The 23,789-nt window shown below is 39.2% G+C and overlaps 1 protein-coding gene across 3 annotated transcripts in view; it reads right to left on the reverse strand.

Moving 5' to 3' along the window:
• The window catches only part of PLCB4 (phospholipase C beta 4), a 194,502-nt gene that overhangs the window by 101,713 nt on the left and 69,000 nt on the right, over positions 1 to 23,789 (reverse strand). The window lies entirely within an intron of this gene.

Raw genomic sequence — 23,789 nt, forward strand, 5'->3', positions numbered from 1 at the left:
CTCTAATCACCAATAACATCCAGTATTAACTCACAACAAACAACTGGGCATTTTTGCTGAAGATGAGATTGAAACAGTTCTAAACACGATGTATCACATCGAGGCCAGGCTAAAAATAAAATGCTGCCTAAACCGTGGAAATCTAGAAGTCCTCTCCCTGGCAGGACAGCTGTCCAAATATGGACAGCCATCTCTGAGATATATCAGGTTATTAGCTATTTATAGCTTTAATTTCATAGAGATGCCAGACAGAAAGCAACTGGTTCTGAACTTTAAATTATCCTTATTTTTGTTACTTCACTTCCATATGGTTGGACTAGAGATCTCTAAAGGTCCCTTCCAACCCCTACCATTCTATGATTCTACGTAGGTAGCAGATTGAGAATGTCTTGTAAATTAGTTTTGGATAGATTTCTTTTTATATGGCTGTTGTGCCACTGGCCAGAAGCTCTGAAAGCAATGGAGACAGAGTGAGAAGGCAAAGGGACCACAGAGAAAAAAAGAAATGTCACCAATCCTTCAGCTGATGAGTTCACAGTTACCTACAAATAGAAGATGGGGATGCATGAAAAATGGCATCACGCTCTCCTTCACTCATCCCTGCCTCTGAGAAACAGTGCAGTCTGCATATACAGTCCTACTAAGTATTAAAAATTAAACCCACTCTCTTGACATTGTGCTGTGTTACCTGCCACATCAGCCATTATCAAATTGACAGTTGTTGTCTCTTTGGAGTAAAATGGAGACATCAGAGACAAGCTTATCTGATAAAGCAGTTCAGAGTGCTAATAAACCCGTTATTGAGGTATTCAGTTGTTTACACTACTTGAGAACAATGTTCCTAAAATGTCTTTCTGAAGATTAATGTATCCTTTGTTTAAAAAATGGGACAAAAGCAGGCACTGTCAACTAGAAGAGAGGAGTAGGAGAGTATTCCAAGCCAGCAGCCTCTCCAGATCTTGCTGCTGAATATATTTTGGCTTGTTCAACTACTCATAATGCATATGACAATTTCTAAAGGAAAGGCATCTCAATTTTTCTATTGCTTCAAATGGATGATTTGTCACAGTATTGCCAAAGGGATAAAAATAAAAGTGTTGGTATGTAACCTATTTGTCCAGCATGGAGACAAAAAGGAGAGCCAGTCTGCCAGTCAGGAGTGCTGGTATGGCATGCTGGCCTACACAGCCCATTTAGAACACACATTTGACATCTCATAATAAACAATATGCTTTACAACACGCTGAGAGGTTCAATTTATTCAGATTTTTTTGGATCGACTGGAGACACCAGAGTCAAGGGACTTACTTTCTCTAAATTCCTCACGTTAGGATGCAATTCAGTGTTCAACAGCAGAAAAGAGGGAGCTGTTACTTCTCCAAGCCTCTTCTGCATTGCTCTTTACTGTCACCTGCTGCTGGGACCTACACTTCTACTGATGTGTAAAGGAATAGACATTTCTATGAGTGGAGAACACCTTTGCTCTTATGTGGAGACAGGTACACAATGGAGCATCCACATGTAGGCAAGATAAGCAGCGCTTTCTCTTCTCTCCCTGGAAAGGTGACAGTATGCACATCACACCAGAATATGAAGATACTCTTGATTCTAGACAACAATTGAAAGACATAAAACAGGTGTTTAGGAAGAGCAGAAGAATTGAAGAGAGGGAGAGGGAACTAACAACAGAATAAATGCAGAAAGCAAGAATGGGATGTCTGACATTGAGGTGGGCCTTCAACAAAAATGAAACAGGAAGGTGGCACAGCATTTTCACAGTGCTAGAAAAGAACAGTAGGTAGTTTGGAACAGCTGAAATGGAAATGGCTTGAGATAGCACAAGCAATGTTACTTTTAGAGATTATTCCAAGTATGAAGCTGGGTTTCTGCAACATGGCTGCAATGGAAGGAACAGGGTGGAATATATGCTAAGACCAACAAAACAAAAAGCTGGTGTCTGTGTGTAGGGTAAAGAAGAAAAAAGTGACAAGGACACTGCCAACATTCCAGGCAACAGCAGAGCGGGGTAATTTGTTGTGACAGCTCAGGAGTGGGGATGGCAGGGCTCCTGAAGATGAGGAGCTCAGCATTTCCCCATGCTGCAGACAAACCAAGGGACGCATGGGGTCAAAGAACTGATTCTAGATGAGTGGGTGGAGGTGGAGGGCAGGGGAGTTTGTTTGGAAGTCATCAGAGGCAATGGAAATCAACAGATTCAACCTGCTTCACCACAAGAATTGATAAAGGGACTCTGGCAGGGACAGAAAGAAAATATTTTGCCTTTAGCACTAACACTGCTGCTATTTACTCCAGCCTTCTACAGCTTAGTAACAAGTGGAACATGCTCACCAAGTACAGTGCCCATCAAAATTGAGAGTAGCATCACACACAAAGGACAGCAGACCCCATGGAAAATGAGGGTAACATTCTTACATGTCTAAAACCAGCTTTGCTTCATATATCACTATTAAACCTTGTCAGTATAATAATTACTAATGCAACGAATAAAAACTTGGGCCCAGCAGGGTTTTCCCATAAGAAAACTGGTCAGCTAGTTCAGACTGGTTTTTTTCCCTGTCACATACCTATTAAATGCCCCAGACTGTTTAATGTGATAAAAATGTCTAGACTGTTTTTTGACTGAAAGCTTAAAGAGGAAAGTTCTTTGCCTTTGGCTAGGAAATCTCTTTGCTCCTGTCTTGGTAAGCACAATAATGTGCATGCTGTACTTCTGCAGAACACACTTTCTGTGTGCATATAATACATGCTTTTTTGGTATCTTTAGAAATCTTCTGAGATTTTAGAGATGAGTCCAGGACAATGTGCAGAACATATACACAGTATATGCATACAATACTGTGTGGTGTTGCTTTGCAAGAACAATCTGCAGCTTACAAAGTGCATGTGCCGTGGAGGAAAAAAGGATGATGGAGCACTTCTTGGTCTCGTGAACAAGAAAAGCAGAAAAACAGCTGAAGAAGCTCTGTCATAATTGATAAAGAGCAAGATGCTTTGCAGAAGCAGGCAGTCAAGGTGGAGTTTAGACAAGAAATCCCAGTGGGCACATTAGAAAAAGTGTTACCACATGTGGATTAGTGCACTGAATGCTTCGTGGTCCCTAGTTGCCCTCAGTCTTTAGCGGTTGCTTATTTTTGTGTAACAAAAAGTTCTGACATAATTGCAATCACTCTAAACTTAGACACAAGTACACAATTTATACTAAAAATATCCCTGCCAGTGAAATTACCCAGCTCAACAAATAAACACCCTTCAGTCCTTTCTTTTTAGGCTCTATAAATCTGTGTCTGTGGAGTGGGTCATGGTCAAGGAACAGGTGTCAGCATGTGTGAGTCACAGTGGAAACTAAGCTGCATACCACAGAAAAAGCTTCAGAAGTAACACTATCCCTGCACACCGCTCAAAGCTGCCTCTCATAGGCAATACAAGTTGACAAAAGAATGAATGAACAATGGGATGTGGCAGAAACATCACTTTGGCACAGTTCCAAGTGGACCAGCAAATCACGTCTCAGAGCCCCGCTTCCCATCTTCTGGTACCCAATTTCTTCTCAGAGCAGTCTTAACATATTGAGGATAATTTTTTGTTTACAATTCTCTTCAATCTCATCCCAGAACCTAAGTGACTCTTGCTCTCTGTGATCAGACCATAAAGTGCACTGCCAGTCAGAGGAGCTGAAGAAGAGGCCACTGACCACTCCACAAGAAAATTACTAAGAGCTCCAGAAGGTTGTTTCAAGGGAAGAAAACGGCAGCTTCTCCACACTAAAAAACTGTGGGCAGAAAGATCTGTACAGTGAAGGTTCTGTCCCACCACTGAGCACTTCTAGTTTTCATTTTTCTTAAGATAGTATTTTTCTTGAGCAAGTCACAACGTTCCCCTTTGTTAAAAGCAAGAAATGAGGTTTTCCAGCAACACCAGGGAAGGTGATTTTATTGTTTTGAAGCACTTGGACACTATACAACTACATTTATACAAAGCAGAACAGACAGGGCAAGGTGCTAATGTTCAAAATGAGCCTTCTATGAAATGATCACAGATACCAGTTGAAAGCCTGGACCAGAAAGGTTGCACTTTGAGGTTTTTGTGTTGGCTTGTTTTCTTAAAATAAATATTTAATATAGGTTTTAGATCAATTTCCTTTTGTGAGAACAGTCTCCTCCAATATTTGTTTCTGTATAGTTCCCATCCATGTCAGAGGATGCTTTGCATAATCGTGGCACTGCTGAATTCAATCCCTTGTTTGCTCCATATATGCAGTTCCTGTGGCTATGGGAGTGAAATAGCACATGTAGGCAAAAGGGAATAAGCCCAGCTGGTGTTTCTCTGGAAAGCTCCATGTTATCCCAAGTAACACTGGGAATGGTCTGCAGGTTTCTTTTATGCTAAACAGCTGGCAGAAGCCTCCTGAAGGCAGGCACCCAGGCTGTGCTTACAGAGATACTAGGTTGCTGGCAAGGTTTTTTTGGATGGGAGATAAAAGCAGTAAGTTCAGGGAATAGAGAGGCTACTGCTTCTTCTGAAACAGAGTGGCTGGCACAGATCAGAAAGAACAGATTTTATAGTTACAGCCTTCCCTTCCAAAGTTGCATTTCTACTGCTTTCTCCAAAATCTCAATAGCATAGGCTATTGATAAGGGTTAATCAATAATAGTCCACTGCACTTTGCAAACTACCATGCATAAAGATTTGTGTGTAATAAAGTGTTAACTAACCGTGCCCACCTCAGAGTATCTTTGATTAACAACAGTAAGAGCAAAGATACCTATTAGCTTTGGATACAGGCAGAATAATGGACACCACTGTCCCCAAGGTAATTTTACCACTGTGTGCTGAGACAACCACTCATTAGAGGTAACTAGAGTAACCTAACTGCAGAAAAACCAGGACAACACCACACAGCTGCTTGTTCAGTGTGCCAGCAATAAATAAGCCCTTTTGGAGTGCTTGGGGTGGATAAAAGGAGCCAACCCAACTCATCCTTACTGAGAAGAAAGATCCAAACCTCTTGCTTCTGTTTCCTTTTGGATGGTCCTGTTCCTGCTCGTCCAAGTGATCCCAGCTTGGCCAGTTCACCTCTGTATGGTGGTGGAAAGCTAGTCACTTGTTATTTTCTGCTAGCTTCATCCACAGTTTGCCAGTCATGCAGGAGTTGAGTTGACCAGAACCAGTAAAAAGGAAAGACTGGCAGTGTATGGCTGAGAGGAACATGAGCACTAACTTTTTTGGTGGCAACGAACTGTGATACTGGGCCAGCCAAGCTGGTCTCTTCACAATCACAATAATCTCTCCCAGTAAAGTGGTTGACTCTGAGTATGCCTTCTCTCACCATTGATTCTCTGCGCTCTGTTTGGTCAGGATTGTTGGTCTGATTTACCATTTCTCAAACAAGTTTCCTATCTCTCTAAATTTCACAGCAGACTGCAAACTCTGCCTTAAGTAGAAACTTACCTGTTTACAAAGGCATTTACAAACTTGCTTAATGGAATGTGAATCACAGAATCTTAAGGGTTGGAAGGGACCTCGAAAGCTCATCCAGTCCAACCTCCCTGCCAGAGCAAGATCACCTAGAGTAGGTCACACAGGAACTTGTTCAGGTTGGCTTTGAATGTCTCCAGAAAAGGAGATTCAACCAAATAAGTTGAAACATATTTTCAAGAGCTACTTTTTTTTCTTTTTTAAGTGCTGTATGAACAAAAGAAATAGATAGTAGAACTACAAAGTGGAACTAAGTTGGACAAATTTATTCTTAGTTTATCTTTGAAGGTATGGTTAAAGAAGAATCAGATATTGAAGTTCAAGATGGCAATACGTGAAAAACAAGTTGAATACAAGATCATGCAAGTGCTGTAAGTGATAAGCAGAGAAACTGCACTTTGCTGGAAATCCATATTCACACACAAGATTGGAAGGAATAAGTTACTCTGGCAAACCCATCAGTGTAGCAGAATTATCACATCTAGGAAACAAAGGTCACTCTTTTCAAGTTTCTATAACAAACAGTACTCTGTCACAATTAAAGAACTCAGACTTCCTTTTGTGCTTTCAGATTGGGTCCAGATAGGCACAAGGTAATGTCATTTCTATCCAAACCTGCCTTTCTCAGAAGATGTGGCTTTGTTCGGGAGCTGAAATATGAAACCAGGATATAAAGCAGGTTGATAAACCAGGAAACAATTGCCACAAGATCCAAAGCTAACAAAAAAGCACAAACATAAACAAGAGCTCCTGCTACCTGAACCCCTATGACTGCAGTCTCTGTGCCACAAGTTGAACTCAAGGAATGCAAAATTTAATCAGCAGTATGAAATTGCAGAGCAAAGCCACCCACTCTGTAATCATGCCTGAGTCTGAAATTAAGACGCACTCCCTCAGACCTGTTTTAGAGATGACATGCCAGAAGATCAGTTTACTCAAAGTTGTTTATAAACATGTGCTACATCTTTAAAATTTCAGTCAATGTTAAATAAAAACTAGAAAAATGAAGATTTTCCCTTTTTGCACATGGGTATGTGCAGATATTCTTCCTGCATCCAGAGTATACAGAGGATTCGTGGATAATGCATTGTCTCAATCCACCATTTTGTTAGCATACAAAAATCTTCTGGCATGAATTAAATGATGTTTCCAACTGGAACCACGCAGTCCCTCAGTGCTAACACTGGTCAAAGATCAGCTATACCTGATGCACAAGCTGGTAACAGAGAAAAAGCAGCTCAGACTATAACAGCATATGAATGTTTTATTCCAAGTCTTCAGCGGGCATCTTTACACGGTTCAGTGTAACACGTAGATGTGAGAGTCAGCTCTGAGCTGGCAGTGTTTTGCCATGTTTTCTGGGGTGCTAGATGCAGCATCACTGTGCAGGTTAATTCAATCTGCTTCTCAGCCACTCAGAGCTCCACACTACTACAGCAAAGCTGCTTCCATAGCTCAGTTAGTGCTTGCCCAGGGATCTTGGGGATTTCTACCCATTATGGTATGTAGGACAAACATACCTTCTGCTGCAACACTCTAGTGTGAATGCTGTTTTGCAGTACATTTACAGTCACTCAAAACAGGCTGCCTGAAAGCCTTAAAATATCACAAAGCAATCTTTGAAGCAATCAGAGATGATTTTGGACCGCAGCAATATTCTCAAAGACTCTCCAGTAACACTTGTCTTTGTTCAGAATAGCAGCCTGAAGTTACTGAATCCCCTATAAATTACTCTGTCCTGGCAGTACTGCTGTAATAGTCATTTTCACAACATATAAACAGTACCCGTTCCTATGCAATGTGGCAAGACAGTGAAAACACAGGTGTCTCTATTAGGTTTCTGTCTTCCAACTATGAGACTCTTCAGGCAGATGCCCTACAAAGTAAGATTACTTGAACAAACCCTAGGTTTGTCCTCCAGCCTTTAAAATTGAAGGTTTATTTCAATAAAATCATTGTTGAAGGAACAAGGTGAAACTGAAGAGAATTCATCTGTGACAAAATACGCTGCTTTTCCCCACTGACTCTGACCTGTGTTCAGCTTACATACCACCACTTCTTAAGAAGGTATTTGTAATCAATGTTTCCATGCAAAAGATATAAACAATTATAACTGAGAGCAGTCAACACAGAGACAAACTAAAACTGCTCAGTCAACTTCAGGGACAAGGTCAGTGTCTCTGTTATAAACAGTGGAACAGAGAAGTGGAATGGTGGGACACCTGGGAGGTGCCAAGGATGGAAGTCCCAAGCATTCTGCTGGCAGAGGATCAGCCAGTGTCACCATGTAAGACATTCAGTTTCACCACAATATTCACATTTTCTGCTTCTCCCAAAGCCCTTGACAGCACATGATTAAACAAGAACCTCTGCATCCACCTTTCACATGATTACAAACACAACTTGGAAATCTGACTTGTTAGTCTCTGAAATATCACTAACAGCAGAGTCAAATAAACGAATGCAAGACACACAGACACAGATTTTAGTTGATCCTTTCGGATATACATCTTTAACAGTTAGTCTGCATGGTTTCATACAGCCCTGGCTGCATGAAGAGTTTGAAGCTCCAGCAGTTACAGACATTTCTCATCAGTATAACATATTCTTGAGGCACCTTGCATGTCTCAAGTGAAATAAGCCACCTGAAGCATCTTTATTCATCTTCTGATGGAGAAGAAGGAATAAAAGTTTCATGCCAAACATCTGGGATGGGTGCAGAATGCATCCCATAGAAAACAGCTTATAGGTTAAGAAAAATAAAGAAAATATACCTAAGTCTGAAGGACAGAGGAATGCTGGATCCAGAATCATTAACCTGAGAAATACCCTGGTAAAAATTAGCCAGTACCATTCGGTCTGTCTGTCCAAATACTGCTCAGCTCTCAGTCATCTACATCACAATTTTAGGAAGGTCTTTGCACAGTTTCCATGTAAATACTGTCATTAAATCTGTTTTTTTAAATGGGACTTTTGTGCTGAACCAGAGTACAACAGGAAAACATAGCTGTAAAAGGTCACAGAGACTGAAAACCCAGTGGACATATACAAACGATGTGGTCTAACTTTTTATTTCCCTCTCAAGGGAAAATTTCCCTCCTATTTCCTCAGAAAACCAGACCTCTCTCCAGACAAGAAAAAGGCTACGGATGACAGCAAATAGAGATGATCTAAGAGAATAATTTTATTTACCCCTCACCAGATGTGCAATGGTATTCATTTTATGTATCAGAGGGTCTCTTTTCACCAGAACTCTGAACCTGACATTGCACAAGTACAACATTTATGCTTTCAGTTAAGCACTTACAAATATCCAAATAGCCAACTGGGAGTAGTTTGCTCATTTAGATTTAAACAGCTATTTGATCTACAGGTTTGAAGACCATTGACTACACTTTCACAGGAGCACAGGGATATTATAATCTTATTTTTAATGATATGGTCAGAATTACATTTGAGACTCAGATAGCTCACACACTTGTAGAAACTCCAGTGAATCGTTCCTTGCACTACTGCGTGTTTAAACGTGTTTGCAAATCTGGTAATGCGTGAAGTCAAAGCCACATCAGATCTAGGTCCCTGAAAGTCTAATTTCCCTGAAGATGTTGTCATTTTTTTTTTTTCTGGAGTCAAGATTCTAATGTGGATTTTCCAGTTCACTCCTCTGAACATCACAAAACCTTACAAATAATTTTCCTATGACTTTTGAGTTGTTCAATTTCATAAGGTTGACATAACGTCAAACACTGATATGGAGCACTTAACGAAATTCTTGGAAGCTCTTTCCAAGTATAAAGCACACATTTGTGGTTCTTGTGCTCACGGGATTTCTCCCAATCTATTTTGAGAATTATCCCCACAGAGATATCTCCCAGATTTCCATTATCATAGAAGATAAAGATGCAGTAAGCACACTGCTTCCACTTCATTTTGGTGCTTTTCAAAGATAGCTAGCAAAATTGTTGTATCTAATAGTTGAGCCAAAGTAAATCCATAATGTCATGATTTTCCATCTGTAGTATTTTTGTGTGGAGTTGGAAGTTTCTCATTCATTCTTATTCCATATTTTGTATAGACTTGGATCCAAACCATTAGCATAAGATACAGTCTAAATATTCACAATTCAAATGCTGCAGAAGAATCTGTAATTTATAGTAAGACTTAAACTCCTGCTTAACTTTTTTGCCCCTCCTCTATATTAAATCACCTTTATTAGATACTCTCACTGTGAGTGCTTTACCAGTATGGTCATTGCTTGGAAATATCGTTTCAGTTATATGAAAAGTAGGAAGTTTCCTACACCTATTTGCAATGACTCCTGAACACAGAGGAAACAACACAAAAAGATTGGGCAGACTCAAAAGGACAGATTAAAATCAATATGAAGATGTCATCAAGTACAAGAGCATATTAAAGTGAGTGTCAACTGCAAGAGATGTGACTAGTGATGAACTGTAATTATGAAGAATAAACACTAGCTTAATTTTAAGCTGATTTTTTTTCAGTATAAAACCTTGCTGTCCTTTAAATGCTTGGAAAAAAAGAACAACTATAGTTTCTGCTACTAGATAAGATCTTAGCTTTTGGGTCCCTTCAAATTATTTTTCTTTATAAAAAGAGTAAACTTTTCTAAATTTGACATTTAGTGACTAAAAGGTTGAAAGGAATTGGGAAGATTTATCTTCTGATGTGTTGCCAACCATATTCAAAATGGCCAGTGTCTTAACAGACATATATATATATATATACACACATGTATATGAAGAGACATATATATATATATAAAAAACTTGCATAATTCAATACACAGATTTGAAATATTTTGTTAGATACCACATGAATTTTTTGTGTAGAATTTCATTGTTTCTGAAGTACTTAGAAGTTTACAAGTCTTGGGCAAAGGCTTTACTCCAATAACTACCATTAATTTGGAAGTCATGGGAAGATTATAACAAAAAAGCCCAATCTAAACCAAAAACAACCCCCAACAAACTAAATCAAAATCAAAACAGGCATGATTGTTAGTTCTAGTATTGGACTTGCAATGAGCCCTGTCTCAATTTCTTGAGGACACCTAGAGAAGCTGCTTTTCCTTCAGGCTCTTTAAGAATTCTGGCAAGTTTACAGTACTTAAAAAAAATCCTCCCCACCAAAATACAAGCAGTAACTAAAAATACTCGTTTCCAGTATGACTTATCATCTGGAATAGAGATGATCAGGCTCTGTAAGAAATGACAAGACATGCATGCCATGACAGCTAAGATCTCAGCACATGCTGGGCCAGTGGACAGAAGTTATCTTGAAAGGCCAGTTTCTCAGTATATGTGACTTGGCTGGGAATATTTTCTTTAAAGAATAATCCATAACAAGTCTGAAAGAAAACTGGTAAATGTTTTTCATACATAGTTTCCAGTTTACATATTTTTTCCTTTAAAAACTTAGTCTAACTGATTTGAATTTAATGATAAAAAATAAGGACGTCTCAAAAATAAGAAGAATATTATTTAGAGGCTGAAAAATACTCTTAATTTCAGCTTAGTACCAGACTGCTGCTTTTAGCTGTTTAAAACAGAAAACAAACTGGGGACCAAAACATAATCCCTATCATGTTTATTTCACTGACATAAATGATAGCATTTGCATGAGATTTACTAAGATTTACAATCGAGCTTCAGCCAGGATTAAGAAGATGGAAAGAATAAGGAAGAATGAGAACACATGATCTTTGACACAGATCTACATGTAGTCCCATCTATACAAAGATGTGATTAGCAAGGTCAACCTATGTCATCAATATGGTGATATACAAGCACCTAGGGTTAACTATACATATTACAGCTAGTTTCACTTAGCAACTACTTTGTGTCTTGAGGGGAGAGGAATTCAGCTTACGCTGGTATTTATGAGATTGATGCTGTTGAAATAAATTGAAACAGGGCCTTAACCCATGATCACTGAAAGATGCAATAAAGGGAACGTCTACTAAGCAAAGAAACACAATACACTGATGTTCTGAACTTCCAATCCATACTTTTGTTCTATGCTTACCATTTGAGACAACACTACTGTTTAACTATTAAACATAAAGAAAATGAAAGATTTCTTTTTTTAAACTTGAAATGATATTTCTGGTCATTGAAACACTGTAGTAAGATGCCAGACAGACAACAAACAATATAAAATTGGTGGATATACAACTTCCCCGTGACTGCTAAGGCTTATAATAAATAATGTGTTGTTCCTCCACAATGCTTGAAACATGCTGCTTTCTTTTTAATGGTATCTAGAGACACCTAAAGAATTCAGCTACCATTAAAGGAATCTTCCATGACATCAAGATGCTTTAATTAATATAACTAGCTGGCTAATACTTGCCAGTGCTTATGCCTATATTTAGATTTCTTTGATAGCTGCAGTAAAATTAATGAGTTAACACATATTGAGAGTGTTTCTAGGACTTGGATCCAACTAATGAGGAGAAACAGAACCTCTCAAACAAATTCCTTTTCCTGTTAGCTTAAATCTGGCCATATCCCAACACTTTTTGTGACTTAAGTAATCTACATTCAGTCATTCATTTCAAGGGGAATGAAAGTACACTAGCAGTGTCTCTGACAACAGCATGCATTTTAGAGCAAGCACAATGCAAACCTGAAAATCAACAACAAGACAATCACACTCATTTATTAATGTAACTGAGGACTCTACACAGTCGTCCTCTTTCTTCAAGCATAATGAATTTGCAAAAATTAAGATTCATATGATCACTTCACCTCAATTTAATGACTCTCCCAAGAGACTACTGCATGCATAACCAGTGGCAGCTAGACTCTGATTCACAGTTTAAACACTTAGGTAAGATCATCTCTTGGCTTCTGTGAGAGAAGAGGAAAGCCCGCATTACTGATTGTAAAATGCTGCCATGCGAGGAAGGTGACAAATCTAGGTTTACCAACCCTTGCATTACACTGAATGGTTTTAAACTTGAACTCCTTTTGGAACACTGCCAAGGATCTAGTATCAAGGGATGTTTTAGAGCAACATATTCCGCATGCAAAAGTGCCAAGAGAATATGTCAGAGAAATTAAATCGTTCTGTTCCACTATTCAGCACTCATGGAAGCCTGAGCAGAGACTGGTAATTAGCTAATTTGCATGGACTCTGTGCAGAACAGTATTTAAAAGAATTCCAGTGGTATAATCTTTAAGGGGCATGACAGTCGGGACCGACAGGCTAGCTAGATGGCACACCTTGTCATCCCTCTGTCTGAGGGAAGACAAGACATTTTTAGCTGTACAAGGATGGGCAGGCAGATATCTGAAAATAGCTACATCTGCAGTTTTACAGTTAAATATGTGATTTCCCCACAAAGAGTCTAATCAGACTGACACTTAAGTGGACTGTAAAAGCTGGATCAAGAGAAGCAATGGATCCAACTCTCATTCTTATTTCCCTGTAGGAAAACAGGTGTTGTCGTGGGTTTATCTAACTATCTTTGTATTTGTGACCAAGGAAAGTACCAGGGCAGTAAAAGGTAAACTCAGGAGCAAAAGTGTTTTAGGTGCTATGGAGCAGCACAGAGGGTCTATGGATGCTGTGATAGCCCCTTGAAAGACGATAGATTTCTCTGTCTACTACAGAATGCTAACCTCTAGCCCAATAATTCAGAGCTATCAGGTATCAAGTACTGCTTGTTCATGACAACTTCATTTTCAGGGTATGCAGACTTGGGTCTGGGCCTCAGCAGCAGAGCTTTTAGCTTGCAGTGTTGTTGGCCAGGCTACTCCTCATTTCTCTAATCACTCCTCACCACAGTGCAAATCTCACAGACAGTGTTTTAACTACATAGTCCTGGGTATTTACTTGGGTTTGGCAGGCATTGTGCCGACCCACCTCAGAATAGATCTGCCCCCCATCACTTTTGTGTTCAAATGGATAGCACATTTTAACTCCCCTCCTCTCTCCCCTCACTGCCATCACTTTGCTCAATTTAACCACCATCTGGAAAAAAGTGACCCTGCGATCCAAAGGACTTTTAACAGCTTATTTGTTGCTTGGATATGTTCTTTCAAAAGAAATGAGAGGCTGAAGCCAAAGCATTTCTTCTGTCAATTTTCTTTGAGAATGAGTATTTTGGAGTAATTTCCTAGAGTGGTAAACTATCAGTACAGATTTTTCAATGGTGCAGGTAAGGGGTTTATTCTGAAATACAACAATTGTCATCTCCTGTATATGATGTTTTCTCTCCCCAAGCTCTAATTCTCCCATTTTAGGCCATCTCCTGAAGTTTGCAATGGTAAAGTCACAGTAAGCCGAGTGTGAGGCCTTAGTTACAGCAAACCATATTTACATAGAGAAAGAGAACAGCTACAGCAGCACATATCTCTGTTTTTATACTAATGATTTGATGGCTCTTCAATCACTGCAGTGTGCTATTTGTCTATAAGCTGATCAAATCTGCATATGCAAGACACATTTGAGAAGGAATACTGTTTCTGATGATACAGCCTCATATTTTGCTTATGAAACACCACCCTGAAAGCTGTTTCCAAAGTTAAATAAATATTACATCTAATCTACTATGCAAACAGATCTATTTTGGAATCCTGACAAGAAGGAGCTAACTTTTAATGCTTCCATAACATTTGAAAGTTGGAAAAAAAGAGAAAGAAGTGTTCTGCGTCAACAGGATCCTCATCTTGATGGAAATTAAATGCCAAAAATAAAGATGGAATTCCCTCATGTGGCCCTGCTGTTTTCTTCACTGTTTTCCCATAGACTTCAAAAAAAGAAAAGTCCACACATGGATTTTAAAGAAATAAAAAGATCATATTGTGGAAGGAAAAAAGCAGCTATGCATTTCGACCAGCTTTTAAGGTGTCAGATTATCTGCATGAGGTACACTGATAAATCTAGTACAGCACTTTAGGTGAGATGAAGTTCACAGATATTACCCAGTAACTTTCACTGAGAATAGCTGAAAAGAAGACAAATGTACTTTGCACAGAGAGGCCATATTGCTATCTCTGCTTCAGTCCTATAAAAGTTGAAGCTAGATGCAGGTTATATTTAACGGCTTTTTTTTTCCCTTGATTTTCTTCTGATTGGACAACATTTGAACTCCCTTCACCTTTGACTGTTTGTGAGTCACTTAAAATTTATCAGGCAGGGAGGCTCCTATCCCAGGCAATGGCTACCAAGATTCAGTTCAAACCATGGTTCAATTTCCAATGGGATTTTAAGTTCTGTGCCACCCATTTCCCTACCCCAACATCAGCACTATGAGGATAAGGAAAGAGAGGGAGAAGCCACAGCATGCTCACTTAGTCAAAACATTGGGAGAATTTAGGTGTATACACTCTGAGTATACAAAAAACAGTCTTTTATGGTCTAAAAATTTGACAAACTTGGATGATTTTCTGAGCAGAAAGGACATCACTGACTCAATACCACTTGAACTACTTGATTGAGTACAATAAAAAGAGCCAGAGATTGTTCAAATAAAAGCCAGAGACTGTTGATTCTGCATATTTTAGAGCACTTTCAAGGTTCTTAATAGGTAAAAAAATTGCAAAGGGTAACCCTCCTACTAACTTCAAGGATTATTTCTCTCCCATGCAGAAGAAAAACCCTGATTTTTAGAAACTGAAAAAATATACGGACAGATCAGGAGGGTTTCTGCTACTACATCAAAACGCAAATGAAACAACACAATTAACATTACTTCTTTCTTAAGAGGATGTAAAGACAAAAATCTTCAACTAAGTGAATTATTTGATCCTAAAAGCGAAAACAAATAGTATTATGGTGACATAGTAAAGTTGATTTAAAACACTCAGATGTCAACTTACAAGGCCCTGGTCTACAATGACAGGATGGTAGAAGAGCGTGGGAAAAATGTTTGTGTACTGGCTGCACCTGCAAAACTCTGCATGCAGACACTCATGCTGAGGGTAAACAAGTAGTCAGCCATGCAGCTATTTGCAGAGGGTGAACTTACAAATGTCCATTTCCATGTATAAATGTTGGACTTGAAGGGCACAACATTCCTGCCTCTGATGTGAAAAACTGAAATGATGAAGCTCATACCGCAGACTGTCCAGGTGAGACATCCAGCACTGGAAGTCCCAGCCCTTATGCCTATACAATTAGAGACCCTCCTCTTATTTCTGCCAAGCAAGATGTGACATGGCTATAGTTTGAGGTAGATGGTCTGATGTTCCTTTTTAGTTTGTGCTTTATGCATTTGCCTTTCCAGTCAGTACTAGCTTTGTGATGTTACTGTACAAAATGAACTCCCTCTTGCTTCTCGCAGAAGAGGGGAATTGGTTTTAAAAAACAACAAGCAGCATTGAAGGATTTGCTAAATGTGGTCTAGGAAGACAGTTCCCTCTCTTTTTTCTTTTCCTGTCCAATAACAGTTGTTGCCAACAGGTATAGTACCTCCCACTTGCAAACAGTCCAACAAAAAGCTACAAAAAGCTCTGTCATTGCCAAAGCTACCAGCACGATCAGCAAAAAGAAGAGAGGTGGAAACAGACGTTTGACAGTTCTCTTTTGTTTTTCCAGCAAAATATCAAAACCCCAGGAATATTAAAAAAAGGTTGGTATTAGTGATTCCTGTCTCTGTATTTGTCAGGCTGTTACTTTATATTTGGTTAAGTAAACTTTCTGTTTGGTCAAGTAAACTCAGCATACCAAAAAATTGTCAAACATGGCATTCTATTAACAGAGCAGAGTCCAAAGGCTTTGTCTGAAGGGAGAAATTTAGACAGATGGGAGGATACTTGCATATAAAACATCAATCAATTATGCAACCATCTGCATGACTCAGTAGATGTGAAAAATTATTCCCCTGAAGGAAAGTGCTTAAAAACATATGGAACAATATTCTTCTCCATAATTTTCCTCTGCTTTACACTTCCTCTGTCCATTTGACAAACACAAAGGTGCTTCAACACTGTTGCAGATAACAGAACATTTGATTAAAACTTAATCTCTTGCAGGAAATAACACGACTGCAGCCAGTAGCTGTTTCACCCAGGCTTCACTTCCCACACTGAGGTCACTCCTGCTATCCAAATATGCAACTTGCTAACTCTCTAAGCCCAGATCTGCAAAAACACTGTATTGCTTCATAGGACATAATCCCACAACAGTTTTCCCCCTTTTTTGAAGCCAGAAGCATCAGCCTTCCAGATAATAGTCAGACACTTATAACTGCATTACCATAAAGCAGTCATATAGCTTACGTTCTTATTACACTTACAGGGATAGATTTTCAAGATGGCTCAATATTTAAGGCTTCAAAAGAATTTCACTCATTTTCAGGCTCATGAGCAAAGTGCTCAGCACCCAGTGAGAACAAACAGTCCTGTTCGTACCACTTGTATAGCAATTGGCTATTTCTCAGAGGACATTATCAAAAGCTGTTCCAGCTTTGTTCTTTTCAGCAGCGTTGCTGCCTAATGGCACCAAACATTTCCTGCAAAATAAAGATAGGCTTACTTAGCTTTTCAAAATAATCCATTTGAAAAACTGGGGCAGAGAACATGTGGAATGTATTAAGTTGTCCTGATTTTCAGGAGGAACTGTCAGTTGGTTTGTACAAGAGCAGGCCATTCTCTCGCTATGTAAGCTTTGCATTTCAGGAATTTAGAAACTGGCCTGGGGGGGAAAAATAATTCCTTTTCTACTGAGCTCAGACATAAAAGGATCTGAGTTCAGAGGTGCTTTGCCACTTTGCTTTTTGAAAAATAAATTCTCCAAAATATGAGTACACTTTGATAATTTGTGCAAGTCATAAAAGCAAGTTTACACATTCTGGTGCTTCCCTCTGCACAGAAGATGTTTCTGTTAAGAGTTAAGAAACAAGAGCCAAGTACAGTAACTGAGGCATAGTAGATGCTCCAGAAAAAGACTGTTTAATAATCTTCTGAGACAAACAGGCAAAGACTTGACATTGTTTATCATCACTACTGTTATTTTGACTGTACTTCAGTATGTGTGCATGTATGCATGAGCATCTTACTATAGGCTGTATTACAGTAGCAACAAGATTCAACTTAAGCATGACATTTTAAGGGCTTTTCCTCCTCATTTTACTTATTTTGAAAAAGTCTTTCCCCTTTCCCTCCCATTTTCCACTCAAACCTGAAAAATGGGCCAAATTTAAGTACTGCTTCTTGACTTTCCTTTTGGTAAACTCAACTTTACAAGAACTCCTCGCATAATGCACAGCAAAATCTCAGTTGTGGAGCTGAAAAAAAACCTAGGTAATAACAGAGAACCAGCACTACTTGCAGAGCCTGCTTCCCATGCAGGAACAGTTAAAAAGCTACAAAATTTCAGTAGGATCAAGGGTCCCTTCAGATCTCCTAATCTTTCCCTTTGCAAACTCCCATGCAATATCCCACGCCTTCACTATTGATTCCAATGCAAGTCGGCTCCTCGGTCAGTGATCTCTCCACAGTAGAGTGGCATTTTGATCTTTATAAAACTGCAAGCAATGGTAACAGTTTTCCAGTTCTCTAGGGTTACATTTCAGCTTTAAATTACACCTCTGTTAAACTTGTGTATTTTCTCTCTTTGCCACTTCTCCCCTCTTACGCCTACTATCCTTCATGTCAGCTCTTAAGTTTGAGAAAACTCGGCAGAGCTGTAACTTAATTCTAATTTTGATGCTCATGCATTGCAAATATGCTCACAAGGAAACCTGGGCATCACCCTCAAAACAAGGCATTCAGTGCAGATAGAAAATGCCAGAAAGTTTAATAAGGTCATATGACAAAACATAAAAGATGCAAGTAAAGAAAACAGCAATCAAAGCTATAACAGATGGTATATGATACAGTACTGAAATCATCACTTACAGAACCGAGTTAAACTGCAGGAAAACCAGCACCCTGTGAAAGCATTACTTCAACTCATGTTCAGCACAAATCAAAAGCAAATTGCAGTCCACTGAGAAAATGTGCTTCACTATTCTATGAGTTTACAAAAATGCAAAGACTTCTCTTCCCCACTATAACATTATTGCCTTGTTGTCTAGCAAATTGCACTCAGATGTTGCTTCTCTGACATCATTAATCTCCATGGAAACCTTAGAATGACTGTTGGCCTGAAATAGGTTCTGTCATCCCAGATAAACTCAAAAGTAGTCCAGCTAGAGATCTTATAGTTCATTTTTGGCTGTACGTTTTTACCAGTAAGCACAGCTGAGAAGTTACAATTCCTCTGGCCGCTATGAAATGGAGCTTTCATTCCTAACAATCAGAACACACATATGGTGAACTATTTTTCCAGTTGAGACTAAGGATACAGAGATTCAGAGATTCAAAGATTACCTACTTTTGGCACAAGATGTGGACTTGAAAAAAACCCATGAGTCTGTATTGAATGTTACAAGATGATTACAGCTAAGAGGCAGGCTCCTAACAATCCATCTCTGCACAGCATTATTCCCTTAAAAGAAGGGAGAAAGGCAAAGCAACAACATCTGTCTAAAAGTATTTATTAAAATTTACTTTTAGGGGTCATTGGTGAAATGCTCATTTTAAGTGGAGTGCAACCAGATGAGTCATGTTGGGTTTTTCTTTCTCCATACTAACGTAGCCACTTACCATGACTACTGTCTCCAGTACAGGGTCAAGGCAGTAACTCAGAAAGGTTTTACCCAGCAGACAGATCCTCTGCAAATGAGTTTTGTGATGAGTTAAACTGACAGAATGAGACATAGAGATACACTAAATGTCAGAAAAGCCGTTTTCTTGCCAAGAAGCCACGTACACATATTGTTTCTACAAGGACAATATACTGCCTGGGTGTATACAAGTGCATATTAAGTTATTTCTATATATAAATAATTAGAGACCAAAACTGAGAAAGCAATCAGTAAAAATGAGATTTGCATAGTTGCAAGAATCACAGTGCACTAAAACCTGCTTTCTTGAATGTAATTCAGTAATTGTTATGGATTTCCAGGGATAATTAGCATAAATTGCCATATATTTTTTCTGAGACACAATTGAGAAAGACAGGCAGGCAAAAGAAAACAAGGGGAAAATTAAAATCATATATAAGTACTTGTACTTATTTCATTTCTTTCTAGCAGTCTTTATAGGAGTTACCTCCTACAGCTTAGCTATTTGCAGAAAAAACCCAAACTACCTTGCTCCCCTAGGTCTGACCTTCTCAACTTCAGCTTTTACAAATCATTCCCTGATCACACTTTCTCTCTGTTCTGGGTAGAAAGCAGTGCATTTATCTGCTTTCAAGCTCGGTGAAGCCCTGGGGCTCTCCGTGTGGCTTGGATTTTTTAGATACTCTGATACCATGGTTAAACAGGAACAGCTTAATATTAAATTGTTAACACTAACTAAAACTGCTGATTGCTAACAACATCCGAGGTAAGCTGTCAAGTTTGTTTGATTGCTTGTTTTATCTCAGCAGCAGAACTGGCTGAACTTAGTAGATGAATTATCAATACCTTTAACATCTAGGTTTTGAATTTAAGAGAACTCTGTTAATGAGTAAGCTGCTAAGTGAAACACTAGAGACCCACAGTGTCTGTTTAGAGAAGTCCACATCAATTCATAAGGTAAATAATTATGCAGAATAAGGGCATTACACACCCCTGAATGGGAGCTTTGCTATAGTAGATACAAAACCAAATCTGAGAGAACAGAGGTCTTGACTTTGTGTCTTTGATTGGCAGGATACATTCTTTGTTAGCACTGGTCTCTGGACAAGCCCCGGTTGAGCCCTCTGAATGCTTTTTAAGTATCAGGTCCTTTGCATCCCTACTCTTTCTTGAGGCAAGTGTAAAGAGGATGGTAGGTACATATGTGATGAGTAAGATGCTGGACTGAGACCTTCAGCCAGTAACTGAGGCATTCAAAGCCACAGATTCTAATTTTGTTCCTTCTCCAGCTAACAAGCAGAAATAACAAGACATGGCCCACCCTTATTACTGAAGTGTTGGGGAAAGATGAGTGAATTCATCCAAACCTAAAGACTATAAATCACGTCAGTTTGACGTGCATGCATTTTTAGGGGACCACAAGCAGGCTCTCACCTCTTTCTCACTGTGGAAGAACCCAATATGTTCCTCCCTTGTTTTTGTGCTCACCCATGATTATAGTGACAGAGTCAACTGGATGGCAACAAACCGAGCTCACTTATCAGGAGAAGAGAGGAAAGCAAATGCTAGACAGAAATGTCTTTTGCTTCCTCAGGGAATTCCTTGTAGTTTGGTGTATGCTGTGCCTTACACTTGCTAACAATGTAACCTCACCTGCACAGTTTTAGTTCTTGCCTGGAAAAGAAGAAACAAAACACTGCATTTTAACTCCTAAAGTATCCACCCAGTAACACAGTGATCATACGAGGTCTGATCAAAGATTCAACCAGCACATCATCAGTCCATGATGTGATAGCTAGGGGAGCATACCTGATCAGACCAAGCACGGAACTACACTTTTCTCAGAATATTCTTCTGCAGTTTGGTGCCCTGAAACTTTGAGTCAAACCAATGTTTCTGTGTCAAGTGGTTTTCTTGATCAGTTTTCCTTCCATGCGTTGGTACGATCAGCTTATTAAATTCATATGAACGTGCTCTAAATAATACAAAACCAAGCTAACAGATATATAATCTCACCTGCTAATTCTGACTAAAAATTCTACCCTTGGAATCCAGGCACAGACATGTAAAGAAAGCAAGCAGTGGGATTGCCACCTACCGCTACATTTTTCCTCCAGACTGCCCTTCATTTTTGTGATGGCCTCAAAGCTATGGAATCAGTGCAACATAAGAACACAAACCCTTTCAACCAGAAGAATGACTCAGTAAATCTGATTAGAACTAAAGCAATAAATTGCTGCTTGTGGGATTTTTTCCCCCTAATACTGCGAGTCTGGCCCACCTTCCTTTTCTCTGGCTTCTACCTCTGAGAGTAAGAAGTTATGAAGCCTTAATAACCCTGCTGCTAGCAAGAAGAAATTGCTTGGTTCCTTCTCCCAAAGAGGCTTTTATAAAACATTTAGACTTCCCCAGCTCAGTGAAAAGAATACAAAACACCGCCTGTGGCAGAGAATATCAAGGTATCACATACTTGGAAAACAGAAAGAAAGGGCAAGTAGGTTTTTTTGGTAGCAACTGATGTTAAATTTCACAAAAGGGGCAACTCAAGTTTTTGTAACAAACATACCCTGGTTGCTTTTGTTAGTGGTCCTCACCACAATAAAATGTTTAGTTCTGGTCTTATGACATTTAACTGTAACAAACAGAAGCAGCAGGGAGAAAGATAAAAGAAAAATAATCCACAAAAAGACAACTGAACAGCCAAGCATTTAAGAAAGAGGTTGAGGACCAAAGGTGGTAACATCTGACAGACAGGTGACATCCGTACTCATGAGGCAAAAGCTCTGTCTGTATCACAGCATACTCCTAAGTAACTCCCACTGAAGCATCAAGTATATACCCAAATGAGGAGTTTAAGTGCAAAGTCACTATGCTATTTTACTGTACAAAAAGCAACAAACACAACAGCTGAAATGTTTTCAATAAAACCTGTATTTTTAAAAATGCCTATTGAATAGAACTCTTATTCCCAGTACCTCCAGCAAGCTGCTGTGCTAAGCAGATCTCAGCCACTGTGCAGTCCTGTGCACCTAACTAAAATAAAGTTCTCTAAGACTTCTTGTTTCAAGGACTTCATGGCTAGGATTTTATTTTCAGGATTGCTACAAAAAAACCTATTTCACTCCAGGAAGGGTTCATACAGGCTTCTATGCTACTTGTAAAATACTCAAAGCTAGCAAGGCCATTGTGAGGCTTAACTACAGAGAAGGAATGCAGTTGATGATGAGTCTTCATGGGTCACAACCATGTTAGAGGTTTAGCACTGGGCTCCAATGCTAAACTTTGTTTTAGTTTTAAACAAATATTTATACTTCTTGAAAGACACATTTAAAAGTAAGTCCAAATGGAACATAACCACTGTTGGCATTCTGAAGTTTAAATAATTAAGAGACATTTTCATCCCACACATATGCATCCATATGCACCAACCAGCCACTCCAGCTTGGTAATAACACAAGTAGTTTCTGAACTCCAGGACATCCTGCATATTGTTGCTCTACCACAGCCAAATATTACATTATCTACTTGATTCCTGAACAGCATGTATTCTCCTTGACCCCATATGAATGTCAAAACAAGACTTCTGCTGCTGATTGTCAGTTGCCATGCTACTGTCGACTATTTCACCCCTTGGGAATAAAACATCCACCCACAATTTCACAAGTTTGTGTTAGTAATCCCTGCCTAGCGCTAGCTGTATTTCCAGGAAGGTGGTAAATTAGTGATTAGAACAGTTAAAAAAAGTTAAGCTTCAATAGTAACAAACAGATTTAGTTTAAGCATTTTCTGTCACACTTCAATAACATTCAATGGTAAAGGGGAAAATCAAAGTAGAGCAAATACTCTGGTGTATCTATGGAGCATATGGAGCTGGGAATATGAGATGTTTCTGCAGGGGGATTGGACTAGATGATCTCTAAAAGTCCCTTCCAACCCCTACCATTCTACGATTCTATGAGAGAATGCCAAGTTGTTTGGCCCAGAGCTGAAGCTATTTTATGCATGAAAAGGGTCTGTATAAGATACCACTCACCTTTCTCTCACTGGTGGGTACAGACTTTTTTGTACAGTATTGATAGCAAAGGACTGAAACTTTACCTAGTGCCTACTATGAGATTTGCTCAGGTGATCCAGAGCCCTTGGTGACACCAGTCCAGCAGATAAGAGCATTTAATCAGACCAGACACTCCATAGCAGTTGTTATGCAGTTTATCACTGAACTGTATCCTAATTTCTCCAGAGGAATTTAATACATTAGTCCCAGACCATAGTAATGGGCTCCCATGGCACACAGATAGGCTTTAAGGAGCAAGACATTCAGGTGCACCATGAGGAGTTGTCTAGAGGAACAGTTACTTTCCTTTGGCCTTGAAATCTTGGATTTTCTGGATGAAATGTAGGTCACTGATCCAATCTTTCTTATCAGTCTACAGGCTTTGCACCGCAGCAGCTTCATCTGTTGCTGGTGCTGCATGACACTCATCCGTGGCAACAGAGTTCAAAGCTCAATCATGAAGTTTATTCCCATTCAGTGAGAGTTAAGAACTAGATTGTACAATTGGCTTAATTTTGTAATGGCAATTACTGAGGTTAGTATGAACCAAAAAAGAGTCAGGCAAGGGCAAAAGCTGTATTATGGGTTTGTTAAGCT

Source organism: Colius striatus, chromosome 2 (assembly GCF_028858725.1).
Source record: "Colius striatus isolate bColStr4 chromosome 2, bColStr4.1.hap1, whole genome shotgun sequence".
Classification (NCBI taxonomy): domain Eukaryota; kingdom Metazoa; phylum Chordata; class Aves; order Coliiformes; family Coliidae; genus Colius; species Colius striatus.